Raw genomic sequence first — 6,467 nt, forward strand, 5'->3', positions numbered from 1 at the left:
CATGTGACAAAATTGAACAAGTGCAATCTCAAATGTACGTAGGCCTAATAATCGATGACAGATTTACTTGGGGTCCACATATAGCGCATGTTTGCTCAAAACTAAGATCAATCTTGAGCAAACTAAGCATACTCAAATTCAAATTACCATATGAGACATTACGACTCCTGTACATGGCCCTAGCTGACTCTGTCATCGCTTATGGTATTAGTAGTTATGGCAGGTCCTGCAAAACAAATCTAAAAGATATTTATAACCTGCAGTTAAGATTACTCAAAACAATTGTACCAAAACATGTACTAAATAAAAATAAGGAAAATTATGATCAGCTCTTTAGACATTGTTGTGTCATGAATGTTTATGATAAAGCTAAATTTTCTATTTTAACCAAAATTAATAATCCCACCCTATTAATCGAAAAAAAAATAGACCCTTTGGTTTACGACAACTTGATATAAACCACGAATACATTTTACCAAAAATTTATAATAAATATGGAAAGAGAACGGTCAATTACGTAATACCAGATTACATTAACGAACTGCCCAAAGAGCTGCAAGAAATGTACATAAATACCACGAAAATCAAAACTCGCTTTAAAAGATACTTCCTGAAAAAAGAATAGAATTTGGAAAAAAAGAATTGAATGGCTAGGTACCCAGATAAACCGGTGAGGTTTTCGTGGTACTTATTTTTTAAATATATGTATTTATTCTGTATTGGCCAATAAAAAAAAATCTAAAAGAGCGATACTAATTAAATGCAGAACAAATCGCATTGAGAACCAACTTTTATATAAAGCATATAAATAACATATAAACATATCGTATCATGGATTTGTTGTATCCAACTTACGTTACGGCATAATTTTCTGGGGAAACTCATGCGAAAATGATATAATTTTGAAAGCCCAAAAGAGCTGCATTAGGTCAATGTGTAGTCTTAAAATAAGGGATAGTTGTAAACCATTATTTAACCAACTTAAAATTCTTACTTTGACCTCACTATATATCTATGAAATAGCATTATTTGTAAAAACTAACCCTGATACATTTGTCAGAACATCTAAAATCTACAGTATAAATTTGAGAAGCAAGAATAGATTATTATACATGGCAGCAACACAGCTTCGATGTACAATAGTGTTCTTGAAATGGCGCCGAGAATATTTAACAAGATACCTACACATATCACAGAACTTAAGTTGACGTGTTTTAAAAAGAAACTATTTAATGTGCTAGTGACAAAATCGTACTATTCCATAAAAGACTTCTCTTCAGATACAACATTCAATTAACATTTTTTTAAATATAATTTTACTTAATTTAATTTCTTTTTACCAATTTCACTTGTTATATGTTATTTCAAAATATTCAATTATTGATATGTATATCAATTAACTGTCATTGTGTATATATATATTTGTTTGACTTGTTATTAATTACTATTTGTACGCCACAGCATGCGGGCAAGGAATGGAGAACTTTTATTGAGATTTGAAACATCTATGTATACCCATGACTACAAATAAATGATCTTATCTTAACACTATTGGCACCATCGTTAATGGGTGATAACTTATCATAGTATAATGTACTATAATTATACCGGGATTTTACTACTAAGTAATATTTTTTTTTGCACAGTCGGTTAGCTATGTATTTTTCACAGCAGCGCATTTTCTGTCATCAAACAACGTTCAGTGTTTCAGCCTTAAATATGGTATACTTTGTGATATAACTGAACTAAAGAGACTTATTATCTTAACATCTTCAACATCACCGAGAAAACATTTTTAAAAATCTATAAAACTCAAATCAGACCTGATGGTAATGGTTGTACCTGGAGTATTCATTTCAGATCTGGAATCCATATTTTGTTAAGGATATAGAAATGTTGAAAAGGATAGAGAGGCGAGCCACTAAGTCGCCTAGCCTTTCCGCATCTAACGTGCCCGCAGGCACTGGAAATCCAAAAAACAGAGAGAGCGGCAGTGCCCCAAGGCACTCTTTTATCTCACCCAGTTTTCACCCTTATTAGGTGTACAAGATGGTTTATTTGCCTACGTAATTATGAACGAGTGAAGTCCGATACACATTTCGATCCGTTACGATTCAAGGCCACCAATATTCGACGTCATAGCTTTACGGACATAGCATTTTTGTGTTCACTTGTTCTCGGGCGCAGCGAGCGGTCGTTATCAAGACTTTGCACGAAGATTGTTCTTTGTGGACATATTGGTTTTATTTTATAATGAACATATAATGCTCATTACAAAAACATAAAAGGAAATAAATAAAACAAGTAATTAACATTGAAAATCAACATTTATTTTACACTTATTGTCGAATGAAAAGTCTGTGTGAAATAAAATAGAAACACAATATGAATAATTTATACATGGTCTTATAGCTTGTTTCAATAGCTTTCAGTGACAGTCACTCAAATCACCCTAGTTATAAGCATTTTATAACTACAAGTAAAATAATACGCACTGGGAAAACGCTGCGCGAGCGCCGAACGCTTGCCGATCTAAGGTGTACATTAAGCGGCGGAGCGCGCTGATCCGGAAAGGCTAGGGAACTGAAAAATCTTACATATGAACAAAGACTTACAAAGCTTGGACTCAACACCCTCAAAAGCAGGCGAGAAAGAGGTGATCTAATTGATACATACAACGTACCAAATTTTGAGAGCATGCTTCCAAGAATGAGCAATCCTAGACTAAGGGGACATGATATGAAGCTAGAATATCACTTAGCATCATCAAATCTATTTAAACACTTCCTGACCAAGAGAGTTTTTCATATATGGAATAGATTGCAGTAGATGAAGCCACAACCTGAGAGTTGAACAAAAAGCAAACACAATTTTATAACGAGGCGGTACTGGAGCGGTTAGCTCAGTTGGTTAGAGCACCGGCACGAAACGCCGGAGGTCGTGGGTTCGAATCCCGCATCATTCATAAAATTTTGTTTATCAAATTTTATTTGTGTAATTTATTTTAATTAATTTTAAATGTTTTATTTTAATAATGGCTCTTCTGTAAGTCCTACTTCACAGCTGAATATCTAAGTGATCGGACAGCCTGGGACTAGATTATGATTATTTTATAGCAATAACAATGACAGTTGAATATTGCATATTTTATTAAAAAGAACGCAAAAACAAGAATTCTGGGAGAGTTTCTTGCGCCGCTTCTTATGTCTCGGGGTGCCATTTGTTTCCGCGGTAGTAGTTATTAGAAATGACATCAAAAATAATTCTAATGGAATCAATTTTGAGAAAATAAATTTCTCTTATGTCTTTTTATGTTTCTCCATTTTTAAAATATCGGTCGGATCGGTGAAGTAGGTGGCAACAAAACTCGCGCGTGCGTCACTGCTCGATCATATTAAGTCCCTACTGGCTCGCCTACTCTGGAGTGGCCGCCGCGCGTACTTACAATTTCGAGACCTCCACGGAGAGTAAGACTGCCTTATAACACACCATCGGGGCTTATCACTTACCATCAGGTATTAACGTCATGCTTTTCTCATCAAATTTTCTCATAAAAGAAATAATAAATTTATACGAAAGTAATAAACAGTTGGAGATTTCAAATTCATTTATTTAATTCTTGGATATAAAACTAATGCAGTTTTAAACTCATGTCTGGCTGAAGTCCACGACAACACGACTTAAACTACAATACAACTGGACGTCAAGATGTCTACTAGGAAAACCGTAATTGCCTGGAAAACTTCTACGTCAAGAAGTTTTCACTTGAGTTTTTCTAGAAACCTATAATTGTTAGTTTTACCTGATCTTTATTTGTTTCTGTTTTTTGTTATATTCACACTTTTCATCAAAAAACTATACGAATTAATTAGTTTTTGTCATAAACGAAAGAGGCCTCCTTTAGCATCGTTGTAATTTGAAAATCGATGAAACGAAAAAGCGAGACAGACACATTCAAAAGATTTTGTTGGAGAAAATAAAATAGGAAGCATTTTGGTACCAGGCGATCATATTTAAAGAAGAGAAGACATAAGATCATTAAAACACACTACATATACTTTAATTTTTATATTTACTGTTGAAGGTGCCAACGCTAAAAGGGTGAAGACATTGATTTTTTCCCTTTTCCAATTTTCATTCAGAAATGCGATTTTCTTTCACATTTTCCTAGAAAAATCATAAATAATGAATATTAATAATTCTAATATTTGTTTGGTCAGCTTGTCATATATGAGAGACTAAATTTCTTACCAAACAGACCTTTCTCAATTTTTTTTGTATTCAACGGATTGTTTTGAATATTACGTTCTAAATCTAAAGTTACTTATTTAATTCGTCAATACATAAGTTTTCAAACTATTATTAGAAATTATATGATTGTTGTTTACGTCTTCATTTCGGTATTCAATACATGTTCATCCCACACTTCACAGATGAATTCCCAGGAAGAATAGGGTAATCTGGAATAAGTTATATAATTTTCGTCTTCATTATAACTCCATTGGGAAAGTAGGGCTTACTCGTAGCTGACTGCAAATGAATGATCTCAATAGAGATGTATTATTCAAAACATTTGCTAATTAATCACAGTTCTATAAATAATTAACATTGTTTTTTATTTTAACGATCAAGGAAGTGGAAAGCTTTTTCATTTTTTGATTTTAAAGTTATTTTTAATATGAATAAATAATAATTAAAAAAAAAAACTTGAAGCTGAACTGTATATTATAGATGTAAAAGAGTAGTAGTAAGTATTTCTGATTGAGTCTTACCAACTCTCATTTAAGCTCAACATTTCCGAAATGGCAGTAAATGGTAAAATGTATAATTTTGGCCTTTTTTATGACAATAAGGGAAGAGACGAGCAGAACGTTCAGTTCAGGTAATTGATACGCCCTGCCCATTTAAATGCAGTACCGTTTAATTGCGCTCGTCAGCTTGAGACATAAGATATTCTTCATTCATGAGTCTCATTTGCCCAGTAATTTCACTAGCTACGGCGCCCTTCAGATCGAAATACAATTAAAATGTGTAAGTAATATAATTGTATTACTTACACATTATAATAATTATTATATATATATAATTATTAAGGATGTTGAACACTTATTAAATGAATGTGTCCGATTTCAATTTAGTAGAGACTAAATTGTAGGACTTGTTGGTTTGAACAGATTTGATGAACATGTTTGTAAATATACTTGCCCATCCTGCACCTAAGGATGCCATAAGTCTGTTTGAATCCATAAGTCTTATTTGTCGATGACTGTATGTATAACTTGATTTTCCTTTTATTATTTTTTTTTAGTTTGTTAAGTTAAGAATTTTGTTTTTCTTTTGTTTTAGTGTTAATGTACTTAGATTATAATGGGGCTGACATGTACATACATATAAAAGCCCCTAAATAAATAAAGAAAAAAAAATCCAATTGGTTAAAGTCGTGCGCGGCCACTAGTTTGGTAACTTATTTTAATAAGCAACAATTCATTCTCGATTCTCAAATTTATTAATATCATTGTATAGAACTCATTTTTCAGATGGTTATTTTGAACATTAATTTTATAAATCGTCAATCTTAGCATTTGTATTTTTTAATGCAAGGGATTGCAAAGGGCATGGAAATTCCCAGAATACTTGCACTGTTCTTAAACCACACTACAGAAAACTAGCGAAGCTTATACGAAATAAGACTAAGCTCTACGAGTAAGAGACTTTGGAGACTTTGAGTAGACTTTATCCCAGTGACCGTTTCATAGTCAATTGTGAGGGCTCAGTCTGATTAAATTCCAAAAAATATCAATACTTAGTCCCAGGGTCATTGTTCATTTAGCCCTAACGATTCTAAAATATCAAATAAAGGTTAGAAGGTTATCATTGATTTTTGGAAAGTGTATAGTAAATTATACTTACAACTTTAAAGTGCGCTTGTTATAGTTCAATATATATGATTCACGTTCATAAATTCAAAGAAAATAGTAACTTGAATAATTTTTACCAAATATTTATAACGCTCACAACTTAAATTAAAAAAGATAAAATTATTTCTTAAAATAGAAAGCGGAATGAGTCCGAATCAATGGATCTTTCTAAGGATGGCGTTTTCCTTTCAACTGCCAATTAAGCAGGCAACGATAGAAATAAAATAGGCAAATGAAAACTTTCAGAGCAATTTTATTGTTCAATAGTATTTTCAGATTCAAACATGGGTAAATAATCAGACAGACATTGAAAGAAAGAAAAAACATTTATTTCAACACACACACAAATAACAAAATGAAGCAACTTAAAAATATACAAATAAAAAAACGTGTGGTGTTTGAAAAATGAGCCACTCAGCATGTGTTTCAACACAAGTGTGCTGCAACGCTGATCTTCTGTGACCCCCACGACACCTCGCCTGAATAACAGTATTACTATAATAATGATCCGGCCACACATGAAGTATTGCTGTCATCTCTGGTCTGGTG

At 32.6% G+C, this 6,467-nt stretch overlaps 1 non-coding gene across 1 annotated transcript; it reads left to right on the forward strand.

The window, feature by feature from the left end:
• The first annotated feature begins 2,891 nt into the window (after positions 1-2,891).
• Positions 2,892-2,965, forward strand: Trnaf-gaa (transfer RNA phenylalanine (anticodon GAA)). The gene has a single exon. It is a non-coding gene; the product is annotated as a tRNA-Phe (tRNA).
• Positions 2,966-6,467: the final 3,502 nt, after the last annotated feature.

The sequence above is a fragment of the Leptidea sinapis genome, chromosome 21 (assembly GCF_905404315.1).
Source record: "Leptidea sinapis chromosome 21, ilLepSina1.1, whole genome shotgun sequence".
Lineage (NCBI taxonomy): Eukaryota > Metazoa > Arthropoda > Insecta > Lepidoptera > Pieridae > Leptidea > Leptidea sinapis.